This window comes from Artibeus jamaicensis, unplaced genomic scaffold (assembly GCF_021234435.1).
Source record: "Artibeus jamaicensis isolate MK-2021 breed Jamaican fruit bat unplaced genomic scaffold, CSHL_Jam_final scaffold_461, whole genome shotgun sequence".
In the NCBI taxonomy this organism is placed as follows: domain Eukaryota; kingdom Metazoa; phylum Chordata; class Mammalia; order Chiroptera; family Phyllostomidae; genus Artibeus; species Artibeus jamaicensis.
The window spans coordinates 5,593,684-5,610,038 of NW_026522045.1; positions in this window are offsets into that span (position 1 = coordinate 5,593,684).

Here is a 16,355-nt window from a genome sequence, read left to right on the forward strand (position 1 = left end):
AAAGTCAAAGCTGGTATGTAGCACGATTTAGTGTTTTTAATCATATTCTTAGACTCCTAAGTAAAGCACTACAATTTCAGCAACATCGAGGGGGAAACTGAAAAAAACTACATGCCTCTGCATAGATAACACCAACCAAAGTCCAATATCAAATCCAAAATAACTGGCAGAAGTGTTTTATAATGATTAAAAGAAAACAAGAACTAAATTTTCAATATTTCATCCACCTTAATGGATTGGTAGGAATTAAATATGATCATGGGAGAGCAGGCAGTATTTTATGACTCTAGAGCCAGCATAAATAGTTCATAGCTACTTTCAGAAAAGTCAAGTTCTTATAATTAGGCTATGTATTGGAATACACCTAACTTCATAGAGTAGACACATTCCTGAAGGGTGATATGAAAAAAGGTAAACTCCAATTTATTGATTGCTAACATTTACTGTGTGCATTCTATGTGTAAGAACTATATTAGGAATGTTAGGTCTATTATTTCTTATAAGCTACATAACCACCACTTATTTTAAATACCCCTAAAAACTTTTAAAGAAATCCTAAAATGGATCCCTTTATATATTAAAAAAGACATCTTCTGTAAATTGAATAATCCTCTCCAAGTTAATCTTTGTGTTTCATCTTATTTTCCATCTATTTGGGATATATCTAAAGTGATTTATATTTTGGGTTTTTGTGCCTACACTTCTGAGGAACTTTTTCTCAAAAGTGGAAAGAAAGCAACGCATGAAACTTGACAAACTTTTCTTAGGTTCTATGGACATTATACCATACACCAAGTTATAAAATGTTATACATATACCTCACAGTAAATTAATTTATATCTTGTATTATTCTGTAAACCACTAATTGGGGTCTGAGTTTTGAACTTGAATATCACTTAAAAACACTGGAACCTTTCTTTAAAAACATGTACAAGTTAGTCTGAGACCCTATTATGGTGAAATCACTCACCAGTTACAATTTCAGTCCTTTAGTGTGACTTCGGAAACTACCAGAAAGTCATAGAAAGCATAAAAGAGGCCAGCAGTGGAAAGGCAGACAGCCAGGATGAGACAGAAAAAAAGATAGAGAGGTATTGATTATTTGTGATAATCATTTTTTTCTTTCTGCTTCATACAGTTATATACATACAGTGTAAACATAAGGGGGAAGTTAATTGAAATGAAGTATATAAATTTAAAAATCTTGGGACTGGGAAGATTTCATTACAGTACAAAAAGTATCCAACACTTAATATTGTTAGCAGAACTACAGATACTTGAAGAACTAGCTGCTAAGCAAGATTTTATCAAATCAGTAGTAACAATTTAGATTTCTCAGCAGAATTAAGACTAGGACACTTTGTTCATTTCAATTCCTTTCTCTCAACTTCTGTTTTATGAAAGAAAGAATGTAAAAACAAAAACTTTTAGAGAAGGTTGACAATCCTGGTTGAAATTTTAAATAGTTTTCAAAGTTTGTTACCTTCATTTATCCAATGAACTGGTTGTATAGTATTTAAAAAAAGACATCCACTTCTTTCTAGCAAGCACTGTTTGATACATAATTACATTAACGGGACCTCTCTCCACCATCTACTTCCCAGCTCCACCTCGCGTCAGTGGAATTAGATTTGTAATTAGAATTACAGCGAGGTGAAAGGCGAATGACAACGTGCTCCAAGCAGCTCAAGTCAGCATCAGCCAAAAATTGGCATTTTCTCATGCTCATAGCCGCTAGCTGCAGTGTGGAGGCAATGATACCTCCATCCTTATCCCTGGGGCACTAAGCTCCCGAGGCTCCTAGACTTCGAACGAATTTCCCTGGAAAATCAAGAGGTCCTAGCCTTTGAGCCTCGTGGTCCAAGCTGCCAAGAGAGGGAAGGACTGTGCGCTGACCCAAGGCGCTGACCCTCCCCGGGACCCTCTGCTTGGCCGCTTGGCCGACTCACCAGCTCCACCGCTGACTCCCGCAGGCACCGGTAAGGCCGGGTGGGAGGAACCCGCCTCTCCGCCCCTCTGGCTCCGAAGGGGGCGTGAGTGGGCTTCTGGGTGGCAAGCCATGTAGACTGACGGTGCGCGGAGGACTGTGCCGGGGCAGGTAGCAGCCGAGCTCACAGTTCCTCCCCGCCTCGCCACGCCTCCGGGGCCGCCTGGACCAACTGACAGGCCAGTGGCCTCGAGTCGAGGCCAGGTCGCCGCGTGCTTGGGGCGGGGGGGGGGGGCGGTGGGCACGGCAGGAGTGAGGGTGGAGTTGGCGGTGGAGGTGGAGGTGGAGGAAAGACTTGAGGGATGCTAAGTGGAGCGGGAATGCGGCAGCTCGGGTATCTCACACGGGGGCGACCTTCTGAGTGGCCACAGGACTTTTACCAGTGCACAGCACTGGTAAAAAGGGATGCTGTGCACTGGTAAAAGTGGTGGCACATCCGGTTGCTCCTCACCTACTAACAAATACGCCGCCCCTGAAACCATTAAATAACTGGAATCGGTGCCCAAGCTACTCTAACATATTAGCCAACCCCTTTCTTCCATAGAGTCATTATCATTATTTTACATCTTTTGAACAGGGCCTTACTTCTCCTAACAGGGATCCCACAGTTAAAATAAACTTCTCTGTTTATTTTATCCTTAACTTGTAGGGGGAAAAACCGTTAAGCCACTTACCTATCCCTTCCATTAAGTTTCCCGGAAGAGATCTGACATCTGCTTGGGCACCATGGCCGGCAGGAGTTGAGGTGCTTTGGTCACCCACAGTTTCAGTGTCAAAGTCATCAGAACTTTCATCTTCAGAGTCCTCAACAATTTGGGGATCCTGAGAACTCATGATTTCTGATTTTGAAGTTGTTGGTGTTGAGCCACTTCCCGACATATGAGATACCCCCAGGATCTACCTACTTGAGGTACTAAAATGGCTCCCCGTTCAGTCACGTGACCTGAAAAGTTCCAGTACTTTCATAAACTGATGTCAAAGGTTTCCTCCTTAAAGACATAGGGATAAGATTAGCATGCCTGTTAGAGATTATAGCCACAAAGTTTCTACTGCTGAACAGTTGTCTAAACTTAATTGTAAGGAATAAAATATTTTGGGAAGACAAATGGTTGTATAATCATTTATTCTGGATAAGTGATTTTTTTTTTTATTCAATGAAGCTAAATTACCAGAGCTTCAAACCTAAACAATATCGTTTTGGTCCCTTTTAGAATATATCCACTTAGGTGTTACATCATACAACTACTGTATCAAGGGTTATAATACAAAACACACCAGTGAAATTTTGCTTTCATTTACTCTATAATACTTGTGAAGGCATTTATTGCATAAAAATAATTTTTAATAGTAACTCAAAGAAAAGTTATATATTTTGGCAACTAGGATAGTTGAGTAATTGTGTGTTTTGAATCATATGGACAATGTGAATTGAGTAAATAACTTTCCTTATGATGTCTACTAGGATGCTCAGAACCCATTTGCCAATCCACCTCTAAAAACTGTGAACCTTATGTTGATATTTTTTATCTTAAATAACCAGTCTTTCCCAATTTCCTAATTATTTTTATCTTGTGTAGTAAGTAATGCTGAAAGCTTCTTAAAAATCCTTTAAGTTTTGAAGACTTTAAAAGGAGTATTAGGTATAAATATTTAGATAACTTTAAAATATGGTTCTTACAGAAGCATCCCTATGGGTGGAGGAGAGGAGCATAATGACCTCACTTATAAATTCAATCACCTAAAAAAATGTTAATTGACAATCTAATATTTCAGGCTTGATTTGAATTACTTATTAAATTCTTAAAATATGGTAAGAATTTCATGAAAGGAGGTGAAACTTAAGATATAGGAAAATGCATATGTAATTTTTCTTCGTTACCAGATTTCCAGCACCTTCTTAAGAAAGAAGGGAATAGTCCTGGCTGCTGTGGCTCAGTGGATATATTAAATGAAATATATTAAATGAAACAAAACAAACAAAAACAGAAACATAATAACATTTTACCCCAGTTTGTGGATTATTTCATATTCTTGATAATTTCTTTTAATGCACAAAATCTTTCATTTAAAGAAGATTTTATTTATTTGTTTTTTGAGAGGGGAAGGGAGGGAGAAACAGAGGGAGGGAAACATCAATGTGTGGTTGCTTCTCACGTGCCCCCTACTGGGGACCTGGCCTGCAACCCAGGCACGTACCATAGACTTGGAATCTAACCAATGATGCTTTGGTTCACAGGCTGGCACTCAATCCACTGAGCCACCTCAGCCAGGGCACAAAATCTTACTTTTGATGGCATCCAATTTATTTCTGTTTGTTTCTTGTAACTTTGATGTCATATGCAAGAAATCACTGCCGAAACCAATGCCATGAAGATTCCCCCTATTTTTTTTTCTAAGAGTTTTATACTTTTGGGCCTTATATTTAGGTCTTTGATCCATTTTGAGTCACTTTTAAAAAATATGGTGTAAGGTAAGGGACCAACTTCATTCTTCTGCATGTGGATATCCTATTCCATTTTCCAAAATCAGTTGTTGAAGAGATTGACCTTTCCCGTGTTGAATGATCTTGCCATCTTTGTGAAAGATCAATTAATCATTTATGCAAGAGTTTATTTCAGGAATCTTGATTTCATTGGTCTATACGTCTGTCCTTATGTTAGTACCACACTATTTTGATTGCCATATAGCTGTGTGGTAAGTTTTAAAATAAAACAGTGCAAGTCCTCCAACTTTGTTCTTTTCAGGATTCTTCTGGCTGTTTAGGGGTTCCACATAAATTTTAGGATGGATTTTTCTATTTCTGAAAAATAGCCATTGGAATTTTGATAGAGATTGTACTGAAATTGTTGATCACTTTGGGTAGTACTTCCATCTTAACAATATTAAGTATTCCAGTCCATGAACACAGGATTTTTTTGTTTATTTATGTCATCTCTAATATTTTTGTCAATATTTATAGCTTTCAATGTGTAAGGCTTTTGCTTCCTTGGTTAAATTTATTCATAAGTATTTTATTCTTTTTCATGCTATTATAAATGGAATTGTTTTCTTAATTTTTTTCATTTTGTTCATTGTTGGTGTGTAGAAATGCAGCTGATTTTTGTGTGTTGATTTTATATCCTAAAACATTGTTGAATTTGTTTATTAGCTCTAATAGTTTTTTTGTGTAATTTTAGAGTCTTTTACATGTAAGATCATGTCATATGTGAACATAAATAAGTTTACTTTTTCCTTTCCAATCTGAATGTCTTTTTTTCTTTTTAAATGGCAATTCTTTTTTTAAATTTTTATTTAGTTATTTTTCAAGTACAGTTTTTTGTTTATTTCTCCCATCCCAGCCTCCCCCGCCCCGTGCTCCCCACCTCCCTCCCATTTCCACCCCCCTTAGTTCTCATCCCTGTGTCCTTCCTATTTCTCCCTCCAAATCCCTCTGAATGCCTTTTTTCTTACCTCACTGCTCTGGCTAGAATTTCCAATACCATGTTGCATAGAAGTGGTGAAGGTAGACATCCTTGTCTTGTTCCTGGTCTTAGGGGGAAAGTTTCCAGGCTATTACCATTGAGTATGATGATAGCCTTGGGTTTTTCATATGTGGACTTGATCATGTTGAAGTTTTCTTGTATTCTCAGTTTGTAGAATTTTTTTTTAATTATAAAAAGGTGCTGAAGCCCTGGCTGGTGTAGCTCAGTGGATTGAGCGTGGGCCTGTGACCCAAACAACCATGGTTCAATTCCCAGTCAGGGCACATGCCTGGGTTGCAGGCCAGTTCCCAGCAGGGAACGCACAAGAAGCAACCATACATTGATATTCTCTCCCTCTCTCCTTCCCTTCCCCTCTAAAGATAATAAATAAAATCTTTAAAAATATATACATATATTTTTTAAAGGTGTTGAAATTTGTCAAATGGCTTTTCCATATTGCTTTAGATGCTATGTGTTTTCCCCTTTGTTCTATTAACATAAGGTATTGCATCTTGCATTCCAGACATAAATCCCTCCTGGTTATGGTAGATAATGTTTTTAAAATTTTTCTTAATTTTGTTTGCTAGTATTTTTTGAAGATTTTTACATCAATGTTCAAATGATTATCAGTCTGTAATTTCTTATTCTTACACTGTTTTTGTATGGCTTTGGTATCTGGGTAACCCTGGCCTCACACAATCAATTAGGAATTGTTCTCTCCTTATAAAATTTGAAAGAGTTTGAGAAACATTGGAGTTAATTCTTTAAATACTCGGTAGAATATATCAGTTAGGCTATCTGCTTCAGAACTTCTCTTTTGGAGGGGGTGTTTGGATACTGATTGAATCTCCTTAATAGTTAAAGGGCTCTTGAGATTTTTGCTTTCTTCTTAATTAAGTTTTGGTAGTTTTGTGTGTTTAGGAATTTTTTCATTTCATCAGGGTTGTCCAATTTGCTCATATACAATTGTTAATAGTATTCTTTAATAATCATTTTTTGAGCCCTGGCTGGTGTAACTCAGTCGATTGAGCGCGGGCCTGCGAACCAGACAGTCGCGGTTCGATTCCCAGTCAGGGCACATAGCCGGGTTGCAGGCCAGTTCCCTGCAGGCCAGTTCCCAGCAGGGGACGCATGAAAGGCAACCATACATTGATGTTTCTCTCCCTCTCTCCTTCCCTTCCCCTCTAAAGATAAATAAATAAAATCTTTAAAAAATCATTCTTTGCTCTTGTAAAATTGACAGTGATTTTCCTGCTCTCTTTTCTGATTTTATCAATTTTTCATTTTTCTCTTTGTCTTTGTCTTACTGAAGGCTTCTCAATTTTGTTGATATTTTCAAAGAACCAACTCTTGGTTTCATTAATTTCTATATTGTTTTTATATTTTATATTTTATTTATTTTCACTCAGCTTTTTATTTATTTTTCATTGTAATTGACATATGATATTATATTAGTTTCAGGTGTATGAAATAGTAATTATACATTTATCTACCTTAGGAAGTGATGAGCACAATAAGTCTAGTAACCATCTGACATCATACTCAATTATTACAATATTATTTACTATATCCCCTAGGCTATTGTACATCTCTGTGACACTCTAATCATCATTATTTCCTTCATTATATTAGCCTTGTGTTCAATGTGTTCTTTTTCTAATTTTTTAAGGTATAAAGTAAGGTTGTGGATTTGAGATAGTTCTTAGTTTTGAATGTGTATATAGCTATAAATTTCCCATTTAGCACTGCTTCTGCTACATCCCATAAGTTTTGTTTCATTTTCAATGGTCTCAAGTTATATCCTAATTTCCCTTTGCGATTTACTTTTTTACCCAATGATTATTTATTCTGCCAATCTCTCTGCCTTTTGATTGGAGACTTTGATCCATTTAAATGTAAAGTAATTACTGATAAGGAATAACTTTTGTCATCTTGCCATTTGTTTTCTGCATGCCTTATAGTTTTTGTTCCCTTATTTCTTCCATCAAAGCCTTCTTTTGTGTTTAGCTGATTTTGTAATCCTCAGCCAAGGATATGTTCATTGACTTTTAGAGACAGAAGGAGAGAGAGGGGGAGAGAGAGAGAGAGAGAAGCATTGACGTGGGAGAGAACATTGATCAATGGCCTACGGCACATGCCCTGATCGGAGATTGAATTCACAACCTAGGTATGCACCCTGACTGGGAATCGATTCCACAACCGTTTGGTGTATGGGATGACACTCCAACCAACTAAACCACCCAGCCAGTTCTTGATTTTTTCGTAGTGACATATTTGTGTTTCTTTTCATTTTCTTTTGTGTGTGTTCAATAGATATTTTCTTTGTGGCTACCATGGAGAAGACATATAACACCCTAAAGTTATAGCAATCTAATGAATTGATACCAACTTAACTTAGGTTGCATATAAACACTCAACTCTCATGTTGTTCTAGCTCCCCTCTTTATGTTATTAATGCCACAAATTACATCATTACACATTGTATGTCCAATGACATAGATTTATAATTATTTTATGTGTTTTTGTTTTAAATACTGTAGAATACAAAAGGAGTTACATGCTGAAAGTACAATAATATTGGCTTTTAGATTTACCTCTGCAGTAAACTTTGTCATTGTTCATTATTTCCTTATAAACTTTTGAGTTAGTGTCTAGTGTCCTTTCATTTCAGCCCAAAGAATTCCCCCTAGCATTTCATGTAGGGAAGATCTACTAGTAACAAACTCCTTCGGTTTTTGTTTTTCTGAAAATGTCTAAATGTCCACTTCAGTTTTGAAACATAGCTTGACCAGGTACAGAATTCTTGTTTGACTTGAATAACAGTTAAATAAATAATTTTAAAAAACAATTCTTTTTTTAATTTTTTTAATTTTATTTAGTTATTTTTCAAGTACAGTTTTTTGTCTATTTTTCCCATCCCAGCCTCCCCCCGCCCCCTTGCTCCCCACCTCCCTCCCATTTCCACCCCCCTTAGTTCTCAAAAAAAACAATTCTTGTTTGACATTTTTTCTCTCAACACCTTGAGTATGTAATCCCATTATTTTCTGTCCTCCATGGTTTATGATGACAAATAGCCTGTCAATCTTATTGAGACTCTCATGTACAACTATCACTTCTTTCTTTATGCTTTCAAAATTCTCTGTTTGTATTTTAACCACTGAACTATAATGTGTCTGAGTATGGACCTCTCGTATTTCTCTGGCTTGGGGTTTGTTGAGATTCTTGATGTGTATATTCAGGTCATTTATCAAATTTTGTTAAATATCAGCCATTACTTCTTTAAATATTCTTTATTCCCCTCTCTCTGTCTCCTCCCTCTCGAATACCATTATGTGTATGTTAGTATTCTTTTGTCCCCTCATCTGAGGTCACTTTTTCATTGTTTTAAAATGAAAGAGAGAGAAGGCGGGTAGAGAGAGAGAGAAATATCACTTGGTTGCCTCACATACACACCCTGACCACAAATTGAACCTGCAACCTAGGTATGTGCCCTGACTTGGAATTGAACGCGCACAGCTTTTTAGTGTATGGGACAATGCTCCAACCAACTAAGCCTCACTGACCAGGGCTGTTAGTATTCTTGAGAGTGTTTCAAAAGTCTGTTAGACTCTATTAACTTTTCTTCATTATTTTTACTTCCTGCTTCTCAGAGTGGATAATCTAGATTGATTGATCTCCAATTTGTTTCTTCTGCTTGCTCAAATCTTACTAAAACTGTGTCCTATCATGTAATTTTAATTTCACTTACTATACTTTTCAACTCCAGAATTTCTCTTTGGTTCATTTTTATAATTTCTATCTTTATATTGGTATTCTCTACTTGGTGTGACATTGTTTTCCTGGTTTCCTTCAGCTCTTTGGGCATATTTAAGACAGTTGGTTTAAATTGTCTAGTAAATCTAATGTTTCAGTTTCTTCAGGGACAGTTAATATTAATTTTTTACCCATGAATGAGCCATACATTTTCTTCTTTTGCATTCCTTATAATTTTTGTTTAAAACTGTATATTAGATTATTATAATATGATACTTCTTGATATATCACTTTCCTCCCTTCCCAGGATTTGTTTTTGTTTCCTATTGTTGGTTATTGTTTGTTTGTTTAATGACTCTTCTAAACAATTTTGTAAAGTCTTTATTCTGTAGTGTTGCCAGTAAAGTTTGTATTCCATTAGCTTAGTAATCAACTAAAATTTTGACAGAATTTTCGTAAATGCCTGGAGCCAAGAAATGAAAAGGAAAACAATAGTCTCCCAATTTTGCATATTGCCTCTGTGTTGGGAGACTCCTTTAATGCTTAGCCTAACCATTTACAGCTCTGCCTTAGCCTTCAATAATGGCTTGCATGAATCCTGAAAGTTAGCCAGAAATGAAATCTTAGGTCTTCTCAGACATTTTCTGATCACATGTCCAGCTCTCAACATGCACATCGCTTTCTCAATCCCCAAGTGTATCTGAGAGCTGTTAAAAGTTCATATTCCCCCACATCCTTCCCATTTTCTTTCCCAGGTTTTTCAGTCTAACTATTGCTTGTCCCAACTGTCATTCTTTTTCCCAGGTGCACCAGTCAAAACTTTTGCCTCTAAATGCTTTTGACAAAAGCCACCCGGTGAGCCCTGGGAATGCTCTAAGTCAAGTGAAAGAAAGGCAGGCCTTCACACCAGTCCTTGACGTGGTCACTAGTTGGGTTGAAACACAAAATTACAGTCTTTGGGAATAAGGTCATTATTACTTCTTCTGCCAGTATCAGTCTGTACCAGGAATGCAGGATGTCATCTTCATGGCTGCTGCTGACCAGAGAATTGGGGAGTTGGTTGGCAGGTGATTTAAAATACCACAGCATTTTTTTTACTGCATTGTAGCTGTTTCTTTCTTCATTAAGCTTTCCCTTGGTTGTTGCAAGTTTATTTTTACTACATTCCAGAGTTCCACATAACTTAACAGTTTTGCCAGCTTATTAGTTGTTTTAGTGGTGAGATATAACCTTTTATTTACATACTCTGCCATTTTTGGTGATTTCCCTCAACAAATATAGTTGCTGTAAACTTTTGCGTTTGCAGAGTTCTTTAAAGTTGATTTTGACTTGGCCAGGTTATTTGCTGCTTTTGCAAAGGGGAAAAAACTTTCGGAGTTTCCTACTCTGCTGTTTTCACTGATGTCACAGAAAAACAGAAATTTTAAAATCTGGGCAAATTGTTCACCTTAGTATTTTATCCAACCAGAGAATCATTACTGGAAGGAGATAATGTCTGACCACTGTGACTTCTAAATTGTCCTACTCTAGGATCTCAGCTACAGCATTTTCATTGGAGGAAACTTTATCTTAAAGAAGATAGACCTTATTAAAATGAACTGAAACAGTTCTATTAGAGCAATCTCTACATGTTTTAAAGGTTCACTTTTAAGATTTTCTTTTCTTCCTGATTTTCCATCAGGGCATTTTTTCTGTGTACTTTTCTGTATGTTCTCTTTTTTTGTAATTAATGTGCTAATTGTATAATAAAAAAGCAAACCTTTTCTAAAACAAGTAAAAATAAAAGTGAGAGGAAAAAGATCCAAGTTCCTTAGTGAAGTTCATAAAGAACAGTTGCATTTTTCAACTGTGTTTTCACCTGAAGAAAGTATAAATAATTGTACTATTACTTTGTTATATTGCAGTGTTCTAGAATTGATACATAATAATTTATCTGCCATTATTTAGGTCATGGATGTCACACACACCTAAAACAATAGTTTTTCTGGGTTGGGCTAATATTCTGTAAGTGCTCTTCAGTTTATAATCTGTTGAAATTATATTTAACCCAATGACCTATTTTTATTTTAAAATTTTTAAAGATTGTATTTATTTTTAGAGAGAGGGGCAGGAAGGGAGAAAGAGACAGAAAGAAACATCAATGTGTAGTTGTCTCTCACTCCCCACAACTGGGGACCTAGTCCAAAACCCTGGCAGGTACCCTAACTGGGAATCAGACTGGCCTTTGGTCTGCAGACCAGAACTCAATTCACTGAGCCATGCCAGCCAGGGCCCAGTGACCTATTTTTAAAAAGTATGTTTTTTCATGGATCACAGTCAGGTTTAGAATAAGCCAACAAGCATTCTAAGTTTTTCCTTTTCCTAGATATTTTCAGTAAAATCTCATTTCCTCCCATAATTACATACACACTCAACATACATAGATGTGGTCACATAAGCATAAGTACATTTTTACTTTTCTATAATAAAAAATTATCTCAAGAGCATATTTCTGTCTCTGCCCTATATTCAGATCTGTTTCTGTGTGCCTAAGTCAAAAGTAAATTTAACTTCAGTTCCCATTGCCTTTGCCTGAGAGTTACACTTGGGTCCCACTCCTCAAAGCCTGCACTGCAGGGAAGCAATATTCGTAAGAAAACTATCCTAGTAAGGGGGTATCCTGAGAACAAATAACAGAAAATGGTAAAGACAAAGTTGGTACCAATTGCTAGAAATTGGGACTGAGTCTTTCAATAAAATCTTGCCTTTTTAGTCTTCTCTTCTGGCAGAAGTAGAGCTTTCTAATCATAGTAAAATTGAAATTAAATGCTACTTGGAGTATCTGAAATGTTACTGCTTGTGTTTTTCTCTAGGGCTTTTATGGTGTCATGACTTATATTTAAGTATTTTATTTATTTTGAATTTATTTTGGTGTATGGTGTAATTCGGTGGTCTAGTTTCATTTTTTGGATGTACCAGTCCAGTTCTCCCAACACCACTTATTGAAGAGGCTATTTTTACTCCATTATATGCTCATGCTCTCTTTGTCAAATATTAATTGACCATAGAGATATGTGTTTATTTATGGGCTCTCTATGATGTTCCATTTATGCGTCTGTTCTTATATCAGTACCAGATGGTTTTGATCACAGTGCTTTGTAGTATAGTTTGATATCATGTATTGTGATCCCCCCTATCCCACATAGCAATATTTTTGCCGATATATTTCCTAGGGCAAGGAAATAAAGGAAAAAATAAACAAATGGGACAATATCAAAATAAAAACCCTCTGCACAGATAAAGAAACCATCACCAAAGTGAAAAGGGAACTGACCATATGGAAGAATATATTTGCCAATAATACATCAGATGAGGGTTTGATTTCCAAAATATATAAAAACTTATCTAACTCAACACCAGGAAGACAAACAATCCAATTAAAACATGGGCAAAAGACCTGAATAAATAATTCTCCAAGTAGGACATATAGATGGCCCATTGACCTATGAAATGATGCTCAACATCATTAGTCATCAGAGCGATGCATATTAAAACCACAATGAGGTATCACCTCATTCCTGTCTGAATGGTCATCATTAATAAATCAATAAACAACAATTGCTGGTGAGGGTGTGGAGAAAATGTGACCCTAGTGCACTGTTGGTGGGAATGCAGACTGGTACAGCCACTGTGGAAAACAATATGAAATTTCTTTAAAAAAAAAAACCCTAAAAATGGAACTGCTTTTTTACCCAGAAATTCCATGACTGGGATTATACCCTAAGAATCCTAAAACACCAATTCAGAAGAACCTATGCACCCAAAAATTCATAGCAGCATTATTTACAATAGCCAAGTGCTGGAAATATGAGTGGTATTTGAGTGTATCAAAAAACTGTGGTACATTTACACAATGGAATACTAAACAGTGGAAAGATAGAAGAAATTCTTACCTTTTGTGACAGCATGGACAGGACTGGAGAGCATTATGCTAAGTGAAATAAGCCAGTCGGCGAAAGATGAATATGATCTCACCTATAAGAAGTATCTAATGAACAAAATAAACTAATGAGTGAAATAGAACCAGAGCATATGGAAACATGGAACAGATTGACAGTGACCACAGGGGATGGGGAAGGGGGATAAGTGTGGAAGGGAGGGGAAGGGACTAGTCAAAGAATATGTATGAAAACCCATGAACATGGACAACAGTCTGGGGATTGACTGTGGAAGCAAGGGGTGAGTTGGGCAAAGGAGAGCAAAAGGGGAAAATAAGGACAACTGTAATAGAATAATGATAAAGATTTTTAAAAAGTCCCTGGCTGATGTGGCTCAGTGGATTGAGTGCCAGCCTGTGAATCAGAGGGTTGCCTGTTTGATTCCCAGTCAGGACACTTGCCTGGGTTGTGAGCCAGGTCCCCTACTGGGGGCAAGCGAGAGGCAACCACACAGCAGTGTTTCTCTCCCTCTCTTTCTCCCTCCCTTCCCATCTCTCTAAAAATAAAGAAATAAAATATTTTTAAAAACTTTAAAAAGGAAATTAAATGCTTATCAGCTGCTCATTTCTCTAGAAAACAGGTACATTTTCCACTTATTTACCAGTCATTTGTGCACATTTACTGATACTTTAATTAGTGGGTCATAACACAAAAACTATCAACCTAAAAAAAACTATCAATTTGGCTCACTAGAATAATGATAAAATCTATTAGGAAATCAGTTAGCACTATCCTGTTATATAGCTGCTGGAATTTATTTAACTGGGAAAAAAAGATAGTGATAAATTGAATTTGTGTTTTTGTTTTATGGTAGAAGTTCAAATTTTATGTAGCACAAGTGTATATATAAGAGCTTTTAATTCTTTATAGGCTGTACTTTAAGAAGTTTAGTATATGTAAAAACTTGGACAGATATGCCAAGTTTTGTGTTCTCTCACTAAGCCTCTAACTTTGTGACCACTTTGCAGTGGAATTTGGAGAAATGTCAATTTTGTAGCCTGTATTTTTGCCTCAGCAACCTCTGGGTGCACTAGTATATTAATCAGGTAAGATGATTTATCTGGTAGTTCTGTTAGCATCATCATAATTTGTGTGTGTGGTTAATTATTTTTAAGTATATTTTATTGATTATATTATTACAATTGTCCCAATTTTTCTCCCTTTGCCCCTCTCCATGTGGTACCTCCCTTCCCTCCAGCATTCTCCCCCTTCAGTTCACGTCCATAGATTGTGCATATAAGTTGTTTGGCTTCTTCATTTCCTATACTATTCTTTTTTATCTTAATATATTTTATTGATTATGGGATTAAAGATTCCCAAATTTCCCCCCTTTGTCCCCCTCCACCTCGTATCCCCTATTTCCTCTGGCAATTCCCCCCACTTAGTTCATGTCCATAGGACATTCATATAAGTTCTTTGGCTGCTCCATTTCCTATACTATTCTTAACATCGCCCTATTTTGTGTCTTCCCATTATGCTTCTTAAACCCTGCACCTTTTCTTCTACTCTTCCCCTTGTCCCTCCCAACTAATAACCCGCCAAATGATCTCTGTATCTATGATTCTGTTCCTGTTTTAGTTGTTTGCTTAGTTTGGTTTTGTTTTCATTTTTTGAAGTTCAGTTATTGATAATTGTGGGTTTGTTGTCATTTTACTGTTCATAGTTTTTATTTTCTTATTCTTAGATAAGTCTCTTCAACATTTCACACAGCAAGGCCTTGGTTATGATGAACTCCTTGAATTTGATCTTATCTGGAAAGCACTTTATCTGCCCTCCCATTCTAAATGATAGCTTTGCTGAATAGAGTAATCTTGGATGTACGTGTTTGTCTTTCATAACTTTGAATACTTCTTTCCAGTCCCTTCTTGCCTGCAAGGTTTCTTCTGAGAAGTCAGTTGATTGTCTTATGGGAACTCTTTTGTAAGTAACTGTCTCCTTTTCTCTTATTGCTTTTAAGATTCTCTTCCTTTTTTTTTTTTTTTAAATTCTTGTTTCTTCGTTCTGTTCTGGTTGGATGTTTGTTTCTTCCTTATGTTCCAAATCATTGATTTGAATCCCGGCTTCCACCCCTTCACTGTTGGTTGCCTGAGGATTTTTCTTTATTTCACTTAGTGTTGCTTTCATTTCTTCCCTTATGTTTTTGCCATATTCAATGAGGTCTCTGAGTTTCCTGATCACCAGTGTTTTGACCTCTGTATATTATAGGTTGGCCATGTCTGTTTCCTTCAGTTATTTTTCTGGGGTTGTATTCTGTTCTTTCATTTGGGCCATGTTTCTTTGTCTCCTGCCTGTGTTTGTTGGCAGCCTGCCTGTGTTTGTTTCTGTGTACTAGGTAGAGCTGCTTTGACTCTCTGTCTTAACACACCTGTTAAGTTGTATGGGATGGAGCCTGAGGTATTCACCAGGTTGGGGCAAGCTGCTTCACTGCTTTGTGGCTCTGTGGGAAGAGGGGGGGTCTGAGAGGGGACTATGCTAATGCCTAGCTTCTGGAGGCTTCCTGGCCCATGCCCAGTTTCCAGTCACTTTACCTATTTGCTACTGGTAAATATTTGCATACTGGCACCAGTATGCTACTGGTGCCCCTCTAGCTGTTGCCCTGGTGGTGATTCCTAGAGTGGGTGGTTTTGTGGATGTTCTAAGCCCAAGTGGGTGCTTCAAACAGACTTTCCTGAGAAACTGGCAGGTTCTTCTACTGTCCCAACCCCTGCTGGTTTTTACTGCCATAACTTGTGAGGCTTTATCTTCCTGGCACTGGAACTCTGTGTTGTGTGGTCTGGCCTGGGGCTGGGATCGTCCACTCCAAAAGTATCCCTCTCAATTTTTATCCACCACATGTGAATGTGGGACCACTAGTTTTACTGCCACCATTGCCACTACCACAGCTGTCACTCCATGCCACACCAAGTCCTCTCTGCCCCTACTCCCGATCTCTGTCACTCCTTCCCATATGAATGAATTTGGCTTCTTTAAATCCTTGGTTGTCATACTTTCATACAGTTTGATTTTCTAGCAGTTCTGGGTGTTCTTTTTTGGTTTGTTTTGAGGTTAGTTGTGATTCTTCCTGTGGTTGCATAAGGAGGCTAAGCATGTCTACCTATGACTCTATTTTGAACAGAAGTCACATCATCGTAATTTTTATCTCTAGCTTTCCCATTCTTCTTTTTAATTGTTATACCT